Genomic DNA, 17,707 nt, shown 5'->3' on the forward strand with positions numbered 1-17,707 from the left:
TGAGCCTCCCTCTGGGGCTGCATTGCCAGGTAAGACTTAGTTCATCAACTGTCAGGGCTGGAGGTCTGCCCCCCTCATGTCACAGACGAGGAAGCCAAGGTTCAGATTCACACCAGGTTAAAACTCAGGCCTCCTGACCTCCCATCTAATACTGTTCTTTCTCTTCAGAACATTTGTTTGAAAGGAAATGCTATAAATGCTGGAAACTGTTTTATCTTTTTGACACATAATTCTTATTTCATTTGTATAAAATGGGACATTTGGGTGAGTTCAGAGAGTTTTCTGAATTGATGTTGTTTGGCTGCTTTTTGCTTTTTAGGTGTGTTTATAGATCTGGCTATTTTTAGAAGTGAATTACAGTTTCCAGTTTAATGCTGAGACAGTGGTTATTGTTTCATTACTTGTGAAGTCAAGTCAACAGAACAAATCTATTTGCTTTTTTAAAATCTCAAAAATTCAACATCAAAAATACATTTTTCACAGAAAAAAATTATTGGTTTGAGAAAACTGTGCCTAAACCATGGCCCACGGGTAAAATGAATGGCAAACAGGAATGCCGATGAAAACAGATTGTGAGAAACAGACTTGTTCTACCTCACACAGGTTTTCTAAGATGCCCTAAGGTCCCCCAGAAACCTCTAGAAGGTTTTTGTTTCTTCCTTTGCTGTTCTCCGTCTGGGAAGGCTGCCAGACCAGGCTCATCATGAGCGCCAATTCAACACGAAGGGACAGACGCCAAGACGGCTCAGGTTAGAGTACCAGCAGCTCATTGCCCGGGCTACATATCGCCTTGATGCAACAGACTCCTTGTAAAATTTAAGGATTGTCAGCATCCCAGTTTGGCAAAGATTACCTTTTAGAGAAAGGGATACAGAAAGAGAAAGCTAAAGCCCCCAAGATGAATTTCATAACTGCACCCAGTACCGGTCCATGGAAGATCTATGCAATAGCTACCTCTCTTTAACTAAAGATGGAGCCAGGGTATTAAATCCTGTGTGAGAAGGAATATAGTGTCGGGGTTGAAAACAAAACCGAAAGACCAACAGGCTGTGCAGTCAGAGGACATGGCTTTGAATTTTACTGCAGTTACAGAGAAGCTGTGACTTTGGTTAAGTTAATTAGGTAGGTTGTGAATTGGTTTCTTCATCTATAAGGTGGGGGTGATGGTAACATCTACCTTGTGTACTTGAGAGTATGGATTAAATAAATGAACACATATAAAGTACTTATAAGACAGACGATGTGGTTAATAAATGTTAGCTGCTGTTATTGGATATTCCCAAGATCCTCCAGGGCTTTGCCCTTCAAAGTATGGTCTTTGGACCACAGGTATCAACATCACGTTATCAGCAGTGCAGAATCTCGGGCTCCATCCCAGACCTGCTGAACCAGGATCTGTTTTAATAAGACACTCCAATGATTCATACACACAGTAACTTTTGAGGAATGCTGGCTCAGAACACACTTCTCTCTAAACCCTAAAATTATCCCTTGAACCTTGGGTGGGTGGCATATAAATGAATGCTGGAGTCTTCAGCTAAAATCCCCCATATGCCAGAACACTACCCAGTAGTGGGGGTTGCCAGGCTGGTTATTTAATGAGTTTTATGATACATTAAATCTTCCAGACCTCAGGGCAATTTGACCATTAAAGAAATAACTTTTTTTAAGGTAGCCCAAAACAAGCCAACTCAAGCGAATAATGGGATTAGCGTGGTGATATTGAAATCAGAGTTGTACCACGTGAGGAGCTCTCCATCAATCACGTCTGCTGTCCTCACGGCTGATTATGGTACATTGTTTCATCAAATTAAACAGCAAAGGGATGTTGTAAAGGCAACATATGGTCCTCTTTCAAAAGTAGTTAGCCTGGCATTGCAGAAGCGGCCTCATCATGGCTCCTCTGAAACCTTCTAAATCAACGCATTGAGGGTATTTGCTTTTGCAAAACAATGTCTCATAAAAGTGGTTGCTTTTAATTGCAGGCTGGCTGTTGTCGGAAGCACGGCCAGGATGAGAGATGTGAAGGAGAGTAGACGGAATCAGGTTAGGATGGGGGAAATCAATTGTCCATCTTTTCCTGTTCTCCCATCACGGTGACAGCAATCATGGGAGAAGAGGGGAAGAAGTTGCACTCCTGCATCCCTGATAGATGCTGGGCTCTCAGAAATCTATTTTTTGCCCTCTCTATTATGCAAAGCAGACTGGGGACAGGTTTTAGAATTGACAGGAATAATAACGTGCAGTTTAAAGACCTGCTGAAAGGAAGAAGATTTTCTCTAATGATCAACATAGAGGACAGGGTTTTGTGGAGGTGCCAGCCTAAGGGCAGCTTCTGGTGGATCCAGCAGAACCCTCCACAGTTTATGAGAAGTGGTTTATACGCCATTGAAGAGGGAGAGCAGCCCGAGACTGAATTTCAAGAGAAAAGTCAGTAGGCAATATTCGGGGCAGTGTTTGTTGCTATTTTGCATTTATGTGGCTGGCCTTTGCTCCAGGGAGCATGAGCACTCAACATTGTGTAATTAGCAACAGCAATCCTCCCAGCGCCCCTGTGAGGTTGGCGTGCAATGGTGTCAAGGGCAGTTAGCCATCATCTTTTCCAACTGCAACTCTCTCTCCCACCCTCCCTTCAAAGCACCCCTGAAACAAGAGGGTTGACTAACCTGGGTGCAGAGGTTACCTCCTACCTTCCGGTTTGTGTGTAGCTCTTTGTCGCATCTCATCACACGGTTGCCGCCACCCCTAGGGGGCAGCCCTAAGTCCATTCCCCTTTCTGTGTCTGCTCAGAGGAAAACATAACCAAGCAGCAGCCTGAAAAAAGATCTTATATATTTTTTTTGTATTATTGAAAAGCAAGACACAAGTGTTTCCTTAATTTTTCAAAATATACTGAAGAAGATAAGACAAAAAGTCAGTCTCATCAACTGTCCCCCTGTGACCATCCTCCCTTCCGCCCAAAGGGAACCACTGTTAGCGGTAGGTTATGCATCCTGAAAGGGGTCTTAGTTGGCGCCTGATCAATTTTCCAATGGCTATTGGAATCTCTTCTGTGATGCTAAGAATGAGCCAAAATAACCCTTCCACTTCAGCCTACTGAGAATATCTCACAAATAACATAGCCTTTTACCCAGGAAGTTGCGAGATACTGACTTTTATCATGATTTGTTTATTTAACTCTGGTAAGATTATACAGTATTGTAGGGGTGTTATTTTATCCTTCATAAAATGGACATGATAAAACTCACCACCTTCCTACCAGGGGACAAAAAGCAATAAATAACTTGGTATCCAGGACAATAAAATCCGGGAGAGTGGTGTTTAGTGACCTCAAAATTCCAAGTTATTTTCCTTAACCAAATGAAACCTTTAAAACCTCAAATAAGCAGAAGTTGGACAAACCATTGTTAAATTCGTTGTCTGCCAGAGGAGCCATTAATAAAGTAAAAGAGTGATTTTATAAGAAATAGAATGCATCTACTGGTTTAATTAAGAAAATTCAGCATGGAGAGATTCCACAGTAAACGTGAGGGAAACGTGTTCCTTATGAAATAACAGGGGCGTGTGTGTCAGAGTGGAGAGTGGCCCCTCTGTTACAAGGCTTAGAATGCAACACAAATCCTTCTCCTTGCGGGGGCAGGATCCAATGACCAGGTTGTTCCCGGTGTAGGATTCACAGGAGTTGACGCACGTGGAGAGAGTCTTTGTCACTCAGCTAAAATAATGGATACACTTAACCATTTTAAACGACTTTAATAAACTCATAACGCTGGCGTTTTGGCTGCTTTGGGATCTGCTGCAGCTGAAGTGTGGCAAACAACCGACCTGCTGGGGGATGGTGCTACTCACAACACACCTGTGACGAGTTATTTTTTGGTATCAATTTAAAGCCAAACACTGATGCAATTTGGCCCTCTTCAGAGCCGGGCTTCATCAGCCGCTCTCCTCATTAATTAGCGTGAGCTGTAAGATGTTGCTAATAGCTACACATCTTGTAAACATGTTGAGCGGGCTCTGCCCCCGAAGGCCCGCACTGTTAAGTGATACCTCAGCTGGGGCTGGCAGAGCCAGTGTCCCCACCAGGGAACAGCCGAAAGGTGTGCAGCCTCTGCTCAGAATCAAAACACTGTGCTCTGAGAGCTCCCTTTTTGTTGTGGTTCCCATGGAGGTGACTGCCTTTTGGTAGCAATGATAATAATAAAGAAGAAGATAAAAATAAAGAAGAGGAGTTGCAGGAGAAGAAACTTGCATTTACACTCACCAAGGGACAGTGCTGACAAGGCCAGGTGGTGGGACTATGGAAATACTGGTTTCTTCCCCGTGAGATGGCTGGTCAGCAGCTTTATATGAACCTAAAACCACAGAAGGAGATAATTAAAAGCAGGTTTGCAAAACAGCTTTCAGATAGGAGACTGCTAAGGGAGAAGAAGGACGAATGAAGACGTGAAGAGGCCATGTGGTCGTGACTTTTTCTTTACTAACTTCACATTGAATTCTTTCGCAGGGTTACGTTCAATCTTAGGTGTTCAGTGTTATGGTGGAAATGAAGAGGAGAGGAAGACTGGAGTTAGGATGAACTCATCCTGGTTTCAACATTGGAAGTGTCCCCGTGTCCAGGGAAACCTCTCAGTCCCAGGCAGACCAGGATGGTTGGTCACCCTATCTGGAGTCACAGATGTGCATGGTTGAGAGACCCTAAAGACCGTCTCGCCCAACTCCCTCATCTTACATAAGGGGAAACTGAGACCCAGAGGAGTCCGTGAGGCAGCACAGTAGCATCAGCATCTACTAATGAATGATGAATACATCTGCTGTCTTGTCATGTGGCTGAAATCATCAGAGATTACTAAACGCAAACACGGTACACAACGAAGGACTGGCCCCTGAGTGAGGTGAGGTGGGTTCTAATCCCAGCTCTGCCACTAAATAGGGACCTTGAGGGGCCAGCCCCTGGCCAAGTAGTTAAGTTCGTGCACTCCACTTCGGCGGCCCAGGCTTTCTCTGGCTCAGATCCTGGGTGCAGACATGGCACCAATCGTTAGGCCACACTGAGGCAGCGTCCCACGTGCCACAACTAGAAGGACCCACAACTAAAATATGCACCTATGTACTGGGGGGATTTGGGGAGAAAAAGCAGAAAAAAAAAAAGAAGATTGGCAACAGTTGTTAGCTCCGGTGCCAATCTTAAAAACAAATAAATGGGGTCTTTGGGTAAGGTAACCCCCAGCCGCCAAGCACTTTCCACCAACTATTTCATTAATCTGAATGAAAGTCCTTTGAGGGAGAATTAACATGCCCTTTTAACAGGTGAGGAATTGGGTTCAGAGAAAACAAGTAATTGGCCCAATGTCATGGTAAGAGGTGAGATTTGAAGGTGGGTTCCCTGCCATCAAAGCAAATGTTCTTCCCAGAAGGGCACCTACACGGGTATGAAACCGTCAGCCAATTCCAATGGCCTGTTGCTCCCACCAAGGGACTCACCAAAGGGGGATGGTAATTGGAAAAGGGTTTTTCTCTGTTTGTGCAACGCAATAGAGAGGTAACACAATCATCACAGAATGCCCAGATGATTGATAATTGAGGGATTAGTGCCCTGCCTACTTTCAAGAAGGATTTAGATTAGCGAGATACATGCATTGACCAGGAGCTTTCTTTCTCCTTTTTTATTTAGGACAAACTCAGCATTCAACAGACTTTAAAACATTTTTATCTCCACCAGAATCAGAGTGTAAACTCCATGAGGACAGGAATTTTGTTCACTGCTATAACCTCAGGGCACATATGCCTAGCACAGAGTAGTTTTTTGATACATATTTGTTGAATGAATGAATGAAATTCAAAATTCAACATAGGAATGTTAAGTAATTTTGCTACATGTTTTTATTTTGTAATATATTTCAAAGTTGATCCCGAAACTTGATCATAGAGGAGGAGGTAGAAGAAATCAGGGAAGCAAAGATGTATCTGCCAAAAAATTTTTAGCCAAGAAAATTATTGGATGGGCTCTTGAATAGATGTATGTGTTCTTAATTTTGTTGTTGTTGTTTTATTTTTATTATTATTTTTTTTTTGAGGAAGATTAGTCTTGAGCTAACATCTGCTGCCAATCCTCCTCTTTTTTGCTGAGGAAGACTGGCCCTAAGCTAACATCTGTGCCCATCTTCCTCTACTTTATATGTGGGACACCTGCCACAGCATGGCTTGCCAAGTGGTGCTTGACAAGTAGGTCCACACCCAGGCTCCGAACTGGTGAACCCCTGGCCGCCGAAGCGGAACATGCAAACTTAACTGCTGTGCCACTGGGCCAGCCTCATAATTTTTATAGGTTAAATACTTTTAGTTATACTAAAGGAGCTTGCTATTTAAAGACTCATTTTTTGTGGATCCTGCAATGAAATCATCTTTTTAGAAAGAGAATAATGACCAGAAATTAATTTTTCTAAAAATTTAAGGGTCTATGTTGGAGTTGCTTCTAGTGAAGCATTATTTTATGGGAAAGGTAAGTGTCACTTCCTCTTATTCACGTGGTAACATATGTGTAGAGAGCACAAAACTGAATGATGTTGTATTTTATGGTTAATTTTAACCTCTTACATGTTTATCAAATATCTACTGTCAAAAAATACTAAATAACCAGAATTCTTTGAGCTGATTTTTAAAATAAATCTTAAGGACTTTTCTAAATGATTAGCATATTTTAACTGATAATTTCTGCAAACATAGACAGGCACCTCCAGTTTTTCCAGCATTTATGTTATATACAGGATTCCTCTGATTCTCTGGATGAAGTGGGTTTCAGTATTAGTGGTTTGGGATTTATGCATGAAGCTTTATCACTTACCAAATTCTATATTCCCTACCCAGTTAGCACTCGAAATGGCAACCCATCTTTGAACAATGCATATTTGACAGTGGAGAATAAGTAAGAATAAATCACATAGCTTCAAAAATGCTGTTAAAATAGGTTCAGCCCTTAAAATATATTTTAGAGGAAAAAGTAAACTATTATATAGAGCTAATCACAATAAAGCAACATGTCAGGTTGGACGGCAAGAGATCAGAAAGTAAGCTTAGAAACAATATATGGTATTTGGAGTTTATGTATAAATGTAATGATCTGAGAAATAACTTCTGATTGGATTTCTCTGAACTAGATGTGCTATTAAGATCATCATGGAACATCTTTCTTTGTGGATACAAAAGGCCTAGTACCATAAAGAATTGATTAAATCTGTGACTATCTCAAGGCAAACAGTGCATAAAATACCTACCTACCACAAGGAAATGTGTCTAAGGCAGGTTAACAGATGCATGAAGCTGTGTGAACTCTGCTTCTTTTGGCTTAGTCTTTATATCTTCCTATAACTACGACTAGTCCACTTTATTCAAACAACTTCAGAGACTTCGGTTTGACACACATGGCACACACAAAACAGACAAACCTAGTGCCTGCCAGCAGGTAATTAGAACGAATAAAAAGGTACGTCTTGATGAAGAATTGCCTGTTGTCCAAGCCACCACTTCAGTCTGTCCAACAGGAATTCATCCTGTTGCAGCCCACTGCTCAGAAGCAGAAGGAAGCCTGGTTTGCAGAGGCAAAAAATTAATCTAGCCTATAAGACTTGGAAGTGATCAGTTTCATCCCACTGTATTTACTTATAGAAAATCTATTAATTTTTGTATAGCTAATTTTGTAACCAGGCACTTTACTTAGTTATCTTGTTGTTTCTAACAGCATTTCAATTGATTTTTGTGGATTTTAAAAGTGTGTAATAGTATCACGTGCAAATAATTCTTTCCCCAGATTTATAGAGTTTTGTTTCTCTTGCCTAATTGCATTGGCTGGTACTTCCAGAATAATATTAAATAATTGTTTCCATAGTGGTCAGTGTCATCTTATCTTTGATATCTTATCTTTGATAATGCTAAAAGCATTTTCCCAACAAGCACTGTGATAGTTTTTCAATTAATATGTGTGTATGTGTTTATATGTAAATTTATTGTGTCCAGGATCTAATCTAATTAAAACTTTTTAAATTAAAAAACGACTGTTAAATTTTAATTAAAAGTTCATTTGGCCACCCATCAAAAATATAATTACAGGGTTTTTGTCCTGTGACCTATTAATATAGTGAATTTTGATATCGTATTTCATAATATCAAACTATCCTTGCATTCCTTTGAGTTTTGCATTTTAATAAACTCCTGAAATCTATGTGCTAATAATTTCTTTTAGGATTGTGCTTAAGGATATACAATATAAAGAAATAGTATTATCCTTCTCTATATTGATGTTTCTATTCTCTTTGGCACTGTAGGAAGCAGGTATGCTGTTAACACACTTCTAGAATTTATTTGCTGAAAGCAAGTAATAATAGTAATTGTAGTTCACACTTACACAGCATGTATTCTGTGATAGATCTAATCTAACAGCTTTGCATATATTAATGCTTTCAATCCTCAGAGCAGCCCTGTGAGGAAAGTACTGTCATCATCATCATCATCTCCATTTTCCCGATGAGGAAACTGAGCCTAAGTAACTTGTTCAAGGTCGCAAAGGTAGTAAGTGAGAAAGTCTAGGTAATTTGGCACAGGAGTTTATGCTTTGATTCCCTAAGTCACTCATTTATTCAACCTGCAATGTATATTTACGGAGTGCCTCCCATTTTGAAGGCACTACACGATACATCTTCCTTTAAAAAAGCAAATGAATACATTGATGAATATTTAGGTCTAAGTAATGGGTCTAATGTTTGTATCCCTTTAGTCCAGGTCATATTTCCATAAAGATTTCTCCCTGACCTGTCAATATTTCTGTCCCACCTGCTGTGACCCAGTAGGGCAGACTGAGTTTAGCCCAACATACTAGCTTAGTCTGATAGCATCCTGGCAGATCCTGCATGGATGCTCCCGAAAATCATGCCCACAGTAACAGTAACATAGAGAACTAAATATCCATGTCAGTTGGATGAAGAGTCTGCAAGTGATGCTGCCAGACACACGTCTGTCTGAAAAAGGTGGAAAACTAGCTAGACTAAGATATGCAGCAAGGCACAGTGTGCTTGGTCAGGAGAAGGGTAAAAAATCGGGATAAAGCAGTTCCTCATGTCCATCAGCACAAGAAAATAACCAGCTACAGGCAGAGTGTGAGAGTGGACCAGTGTCCGGAAAGTGGCTGTCACACCATATGTCTTTTCTCCTGCCCCAGAGCCCCTGTGGCATTTTTGAAGTGTTGGTCCTTGATTCCTTCTATTACCTGGTTTTAATTAACCTCCCGAAGCCCCTTTGTCTGGGTGGCAGTGTCAGCTGTGACCACGATGAATAGAAGGCACCCCTGTCAATATTTTTTGGAAGGAGGCTTGTGAATGGGCCTGATGAGCTGAGTTTGGGGGGCAAAGGAGGGTGGAAGGAATGTTTCCTCTTTAATCCGACATTTAATCACTGGATCTGAGGACAATGGAGGCTCCTCCAGCCTCCCAGAGCCTGATTCCATGTGGCAAGCCCAGCCCTCTTTTGTCAGCCTCACAAGGAAGCCCCACCCCCCGAGCTCCACACAAGATTCGCTTCACAAGCGTCATTGAGATGAAACAGCCAGTACAGGGGACTTGTGACCGCCCCGCCCAGCCTCTGCCACCAGCACCGGCCCATCCTCCACGGGCCTTTGTTCCTCGATGGATCCATAATTCCATGAAAAGCCTTACTTTGATTTCCAGACTCTTGTATATTTAGAGTTCTCAAAGGGCATGCAACCCAGTGCAACTATTTTTATAGATATTATTTTTCCTGAGAAAATTATGATTCCATTAAAGAGCTAAAGGGTGCCAGATGGTTCACAGAAACATGAAATTATAAATACAGTGGTACTACAGTAAAAGGAAACCTCTCAGTGACTCACATTTCTTCCTTTCCCTTCTAGTCCTTAAACTACTATGACTATCTAATTCTATATAATAATTTCAGCGAAGATGTGATTTTTGTACTTTGGTTTTTTCAGCCAAGTGTCTTTTAATATTGCTGTGTGGCTTTCATAATGATTACTTTAATGGCTAGGTATTTATTTCATTAAGTTCATATGGTTACCCTTTACCTTACTGCTGGACATGTATACAGAGGGATGTCATCTGATAGGCAAGACGGCCCAGACTTTGGAATCCGAAAACCTCAGCCCTAGTCTACCTTTTTCCAACAGTGTGATCTGAATACCTTAACCACTCTGAACATGAATCTCTTCATCTATGAAGTGAGGGTAACATCACCTACCTCCCAGGGCCCCCATAAAATCAAAGGAGATGATGTGCATGGAAGCTGTTTCTGAGCTGCAGAGCCCATACACTGGTAGTTATTATTAGCTTGTTTCCAAGTATTCAATACTAACAATAAAGGTTATAGTGAACATTTTCAAACACACAGTGTTCAACTTCTTTTGAATTCTTTGCCTAGGAGAGATTCTAAGAAGTCCAGTTCCTAGGTAAAAAAATATGAACATTTTCATGATGTTAGATCTTAGATCCAAACTGCTACCTGATTTTCAAAAGGGTTGAACCAATTTACATTGTAACTGGCTATTCATGAATGTAGCATTTTGCCAAGGACCTCACTGGCACAGCAAATTTTCCTTGTAAAACGTTGGCTAATTATATAGGTTGTTGCCATTTCCATTATTTAGCTACTGGTGAAGTATGAATGTTTTTCATGTGTTCCCTTACAAAAAATAATTCCTCTTGTGTGTGACGGCTTATCCGTTTGGCATTGTGAGATTTTATACAGTATTAAGACCATTTTTTAAAGAACGCAAATTCCTCAAGGTAGTGAGAAAAAGACTATATCATGTAGAGAGACCAACCTGAGCTTTAAAACGCCACTTACGTATAAAAAATTTGTAGGATTCTAGAGTCAAGGAGCTTTCAGAACCCAACAACCCAAGTTTAAACTTTTTTCCTGAAAAGCAACCCTCCATGGTGGTTTATCCAGATCCAGTGCGTGAATCTGCATCTTTGGTCCTTTTCTGTAGTGTGGGTGTTACTTGTGAAGAAGGCAAATCACAGATATAGGGTCTGACACGTTACCTGTGAGAAACTGAGGCCTGGGGGTCTGCACTTCAACAAATGAATTAAACAAGAAGTATTTATTAGGTGTTATTAATCTCTTCTCGAAATGTGATTCCTACTCTCAAAGGAAACAATAAACCCCCAAATTAAGAAGGAAACCTTTGCAGAACACTGACCATACTTGGAAATCTGGTGGTGTCCGCTCTAAGCACCCCAGCAGATCAGGAAATGGGAAGACCCTGCAGCCTGGAGGGAGCAGGAAAGTCTTCAGACAGGAGATGAAAATCAATCTGCCTTAGATCAATGACAGCAGATGACAGATGTGAGGAGCTGGTCCTCCTAAAGCATTTAGTGCCCGGTCACTGTGCTCAGCTGGCCCTGTCCACGGGCAACTTTGGTCAGGATGGCAGGAGATGGATGCTCACGGAGAAACAACTTGGAAATAAATGGCAAATCACAAAACAAAGAGATAACTACAAGAAAGCTCTGAAGATAGCATTATAACTATAATATGTGAGTATTAGTATAAAGGTATAATATTTGAGTGTGGTGTTACAATTATAATATTTGAGTATTAGTATTTTAGGATAATATTTGAGTATGGCATTATAATTATAATATGTGAATATTGGTACTATATTATAATATTTGAGCATGGTATTACGATTATAACATTTGAGTACTGGCGTTTGCATACAATGTTTGAGGAGAGCGTTATAATGACAATATTTGGGTTGCATCCTAGCTCTGCAACTTCACTTTATTGTACTTGAACTTCAGTTTCTTCATTTGTGGGAGTAGAGTATTTCCTTGCTTACGAGGCTGACATAAGAAAAATGTGTGCTGAAAGATATGTTTGTAACATTTTTTAATGCCTTACCATTTACAAAGCACTTTAACAGTCCCCGTCTTGATTGAGCCTTATGGACTCATTTTACAGATGAAAACACAAGGTTCAGAGAAGTCATATGACTTGCTCAAGGTCATACAAGCCAGGTTAAAATTGCTTGAAGCCTAGAAGTCTACATCAAATGGCATTTTATTGTGTATGTACTAAGTGTGTGCAAGCTTTGTGCCAGCCATTTTACTTCGGTTATCTCATGTAACGCTCCAGCCTCTCTAGATGAGAGGTAAGAACTCCTTAGCCCTGGTTTATAGGATGACTGAGTTTCAGGGAGAGGCAATCGATCTGTCTGAGTCCAAAGCCTGTGTTCATTCCACGACACAGCCAGCCTCCCTGGGAAACGATGCATGGGCATCTCGGATGGGAGATGTCTCCCTGGAGGACCTCCATGGGGAGAGAGTCAGTAAGCCGCTGGACCTCCCTGAGGGAGGGGCTCTGTGCCTCTCTGCAGAGAGACTGGGTGGGCCAGCAACCACAGGGGCCAACAGCGCTCGGCTGTACTTCAGACCAAGCAGCAGATTGGTTCTGAATTGTGGGTTCCCAGCTACACTGTGCATCAATGACAAACAAGCCAAAATCCTGCTACTTATCGTTTCATTTGGGATGGGCAATGAAGATGAAATGTGACCTAAAAATTCTTTGCCATTTGAGCTAATCAATGAAAATAGAGTGTTTGCTCATGGTAATGAATCTGTTTCTTTTTTCTAAACCTCAAAACACACACACAAACAATGCACTACCATTTATTAGCTTGTTGATAAATAGGTTTAGTGCAAGTTTCTATTTGTTTGTTTTTTGCCTTCTGATTATGGTGTACTTTGTAAAACTCTAAAAAGGTAATGCAATAATTAACTAAGAAAAAAGTTTTCAAGTAAAAATGAAAATGTTCTTCTCACCTTATTTAAATAGAGACATTTTCTTCTTCTGAGTTAGGGTTCTTCTTTTAAAAATGTATGGCTTATTAAGAAGGATTCCTTATTAAGGATTCTCACACTAGCCCATATTAATTTGCATGCTTTCCTTTCTCAGGAGATATAGCAACATTATGATTATATTAATCATCTGAATCAAATATAATATGCTTTGTTATTGATTTTAATTTCACTCCTTAGCATCCAAAATAATTTTAGAAAGACCATATTTGAGTTATGACAGGTGCAAATGACTCTAGGCAAACATTTAATATTTTAAAAAACAGCATTTTTTCAAAAGGTTTCCTTTTTACAGAAATTGCAATTAAATTGTTAGTCCTCTCATGTTCAAATAGATGCGATTAAAATGTGATATGTAGTTCCAAGAGGAAATACAAGTTGTACCAAATTAATTTGACATGTATTTATATTATCAGTTTTCATTTTATTTATAATTTGGTGGCTTTTAAAAATTGTGCCGTTTCTCCATGTTTGTTATTACGTGAATCTTATGCAAAAAAAAAATAATAAAGTAAAAAATCAGAGATGATTTTGAAATAAACTGAAACAATTTATTTCATTAATTTTTTCATTAATAGGGCAAGTTACAAAATGCATTTTAATCTTGATCTGTGGATGATCAGAATCTATTGAACACGGTGGAGAACAACTTACAGAAGTCAGTTTGCCCTGGGAAAAAGATGTTATGGCACATATTTAAAACTGATTTCTTGCATTTTCAACTGCAAGCAGGAAAGAATACACATGGATGGTAGAGGATAGGCCTGTGGCCTCTGGAGCTGCAAGCTGTGGCCCTGGGTAACTTTTATTTAGCACACTAGCAAGTCCGTTAACAGGCACAGAAATATTTTAAATAATTGAAACAATTGATTCCCTGAGTTTCAGAAAAATTTCCCCATATTTCAACATCCATGAAATTACTACAGAGAAAATAATAACAATATTCTGCAAAAAAGTGTGGACTTATTTTTAAAGAAAATTTACAATCAGTTTTAACTGGTTGAGCTCAGTTCATGGTGGGAGCGTGTGGCTGATTACTGAGGTTCTGAAGGAAATGGTGGGAGTGAGTAATTATTTGTGATTGTTTGCTACCTATAACTATACTGATAGTAGCGCTGGAGCGCAATGCTGGTGACGTAAGAAAAGACAGAGAGCTATGCAACCCTCTGGGGAGAAACCAGAGCCGGCGGAAGGGTGTCACTCTGCGCCAGGCCCCGGCTCTGCCAGGTTCATTAGGACACCTTGGCTTGGAGAACTTTCCACCCATCTTCCAGGGAGTGACTTGGCTTTGCCCAAGTTTCCCAGTTCAGCTTCAGAGTTGGGAATAGAAGGACTGAAAGACCATGTGTGACGGGCACAAAACGGTCAGTCTCTGTTCTAGACAGCCCCAGGCTCTGGCTGGAAGTTCACCTGCTTATCTTGAATGCCTGTGGTGTTCTCTTTCTCATCCTTTGCACCCCTTCTTAGCCCCAGCTCTTGGTAAAAGACCTGATATCTTCTTGTTGTTTTAACTAGTCAGGTTACCTCTTCTATTTAAATCTTAAACGTTATCTCTTATCTAGATGGTGGGGGTTAAAGGTATTGTTCATTCGTGAAAGCTGGAGAATGTAGATGGGGAAGATAGAGCCACCCACGCTCTGGACCAGGCTTGGGAGCATCCCACGTCACAAAGCTGCAGGGGCCCCAGCGGGTCATCTGGTTTGGCTTTCAGCTTTCAGCTTGAGCAGGCAAGGTGCCCAGGCCTGGTGATGCCTGTGTTTGCCCAGTCAGTGCCTGTTAGGGGAGCAGCAGGCCCCAGACCCACCTCTTGGTGGAGTGAGTTCCTCCCCTTAGTGAGCTATATGGCAATTACTTTCCATGGGTTTCGTAATGTTTAGAACTGCTACACTAAGAGGAAATAGTAAAATAACGAAGTGACGACATACAGGATGTAACAAAACAGGCCTTGTCCATGTGCACAAAACGAAGACAGTGGATTAAACGACTTCTCGGGTCATTCTCAACTCTACAATTCTATGTTTCTGACAAACAAGACAGTAACAGTTAGGGTAAAGGCTGCTTTTCTTTATTTTTAATTTAATTAATTTTTATCAAGATAACGTTGATTCCTATAATCCAGATTTTCCACTTCTGGATATTTATCCAAAGAATGAAAACATGAATTCAAAAAGATATATGCACCCCATGTTCATTTCAGCATTATTCATAAAAGATTGCTTTTAAATAGAGTATGTGTCATCTAGCTTCCTGCCCCCTGGCACCACCTCCATTCCAATTTTTCTCAGCTGGAAAATTTTCTGCTTCTTCTTTTCCTCTCCATCCCTTATGCCCTTTGTCTCCAAGTCTTATTATTTCCTCCTTCAAATCATTTCTCAAATCTTTTGCTTCTCTTTCCAGTTTTATTCCGTCCACACACATCCCATCTCTTCCCCCATCACCTCAGGTCCATTCTTACAGATATTAATATGAGACCAGCTTAACCTGCCTAAAATGTCACTTCCATCCTGTCATTGCTCTGTTCCATGGCTGGCCACACCTCCCCAATCCTCTGGCTGACTCCCCTGCTCACTTGTACTTATTTATCTCCCTACCTCCAATCAACTCCTCCAGTCCAGGCCAGGACCATACCCCCTAGCTCACTACACCCTGCTCACTCTTTGACAGGGTTGGCTTACATTTTCCTTTCCTGGGAAATCTTTCCCCTTCCCCACGTCTTTCCAAGTGTTATGGGCTTGATTGTGTTCCCAAAATTCATATGTTGAAGTCCTAACTCCCAGAACCTCAGACTGTGATAGTATTTGGAGATAGTGTCTTTAAAGAGGCAATTAAGTCAAAACGAGGCCATGATGGCAGCCCTAATCCAATATGACTGGTGTCCTTATAAGAAGAGGAGATTAGGACACAGACATGCACAGACGGACGACCGTGTGAGGACCCAGCAAGAAGACAACCACCAACTAGCCAAGGAAAGAGGCCTCAGAAGAAATCAGTTTTGTGGGCCACCTTGATCTTGGATTTCTAGTCTCCAGAGTTGTGAGAAAATAATTTTTGTTGTTTAAGCCACTCAGTCTATGGTACTCTGTTATGGCAGCCCTCACAACCTAACACACCAGCATCACTCATTCATCGAAGACTCCATTCGAGTCCAACATTCTCTGACTACTCTTGTTCATTCTGTTCTCCCCTTTCTCTGAATGTCATGATGGAACTGTTTAAGCCAATCAAGGAAAGAAGTGAGGATAGGATGGTGATGAGAAATAGTGATAAATCCAACAATGGATTAAAGGTCCAGGTTGGGCTAAAAGTCGTGGGAGCTGGGTGTTCCAAAGACAGGAAGTGGTAGTTGGAGACTGAGATGATCAAGGAAGGGCAGTTACTGGTCATGACAAGAGGTCATGTCCAGTAGTGTGCTCGTAAACCAGCCCTTATTAAATTGCATTTATGATTGGTCCCTTGGGGGCTAACTGTTAACAATTCTCTAATTATTGCACTTGTTCAGGCATCTCCAAGTTACCACACTCACTATCCAGTACATAGAAGCCTCTAGGGGGGTAAAGGAAAGGAGATCTGTAGAAGAGGTCATGTATTCAGGGCTACAAGTTGAGGATGAGGGCTGAAATAGAGAAATCTAGGGGGCCTAAGGGGCTGATTTATATCCCAGTGATAGACACAGGGAATACGGCAGAGAAGAAGACAGGCAGTGCCCTCAGTGAGCTTACCTGCCCGCGGGGGTTGGAAATGCTCCAGGGGCCACTGATGACAACACATTTATTCCCACAGAAAAGTCACAATTATACATGGCACATTCCCAGTCTAGCTCACAAAAGTCTATTTTAAAGTTAGAAATGGGTCAAATATACACACATCTTTCATATAATATCACTCTCTGCAGTCATTGAAAAAATTAAAAAGACTGAGGTGACCCTTCATGTACTGGTAAGAAATGGACTTCAGAAATGTTAAGAAAAAAGCCAGGTACATAACAGTATGTACATTATGATTCCATTATGTAAAAATGGATGAACACACACACACGTGCATATATGCACTTGTATATTAGAATCATTCTAGAAAGTTATACAAGAAACGGGTAGCGTTCACTCTGAAAAGGGGAACTGAAGGACTAGGGTAACAAGAGAACTTACTCTTTATTGTATTTCCTTTTTTAACTGTTTGCATTTTTATCACACGTGTTACTTTTTTAGTTAAAACTAATTAATAAAAAGTAAATATCTATACTTGGAGGGAATAAAGTCAGTTTAAGTTTTCATCTCATATTGTATTCAAACCAAATTCCAGATGGATTAAAACTGCTAAATTTTTCAGAATTAAATATATATTGCAATCATCAATGAAACAATTAATTCAGGCAAGAACTATCAATGGATACTCAAGTCAGTGGGTGAAAGTTCGTTGGGAAATGGAAGAGCCACATGGTCTCAAAATGTTACCCCATGGATTACTTGTTAATTATGGAAGAAAATTTAACCTGATCTCTGGGTGAGGAGGGACGTTTTCAAGCAAAAAGCAAAAGAAGAAATCCTCCTACACACACATAAAACAGGTCTGTCTGCACTCAAATTTGAATTTTCTTTTCCACAAGAAAATCCCACTATAAGCCTAATAAAGAGTAAATTGCAAATTTTGAAAAATAACTACTATGAATATGGCAATGAGTTAATATATGTATTATACAAAAAGCTGACACAAATTGACTTTTAAAAAAATAAGACCACAACAGGAAAATGGACAAAGGAAAAAGATGTTTCACAGAATAGATGATAATATGAAGAAAAAAAGTCTTATTCATCCAAGTAACAACA

General features: G+C 40.5%; 1 long non-coding RNA gene across 1 annotated transcript in view; it reads right to left on the reverse strand.

The window, feature by feature from the left end:
• Positions 1–2,697: 2,697 nt before the first annotated feature.
• The window catches only part of LOC124234240 (uncharacterized), a 63,087-nt gene continuing 48,077 nt past the window's right edge, over positions 2,698–17,707 (reverse strand). Inside the window, exons 2-3 of the long non-coding RNA XR_006887258.1 lie at positions 4,262–4,352; positions 2,698–2,826 (exon numbers count right to left, since the gene is read on the reverse strand). This is a non-coding gene — a long non-coding RNA (uncharacterized LOC124234240). The remainder of the gene's footprint in view (positions 2,827–4,261; positions 4,353–17,707) is intronic.

The sequence above is a fragment of the Equus quagga genome, unplaced genomic scaffold (genome assembly GCF_021613505.1).
Source record: "Equus quagga isolate Etosha38 unplaced genomic scaffold, UCLA_HA_Equagga_1.0 73442_RagTag, whole genome shotgun sequence".
In the NCBI taxonomy this organism is placed as follows: Eukaryota; Metazoa; Chordata; class Mammalia; order Perissodactyla; family Equidae; genus Equus; species Equus quagga.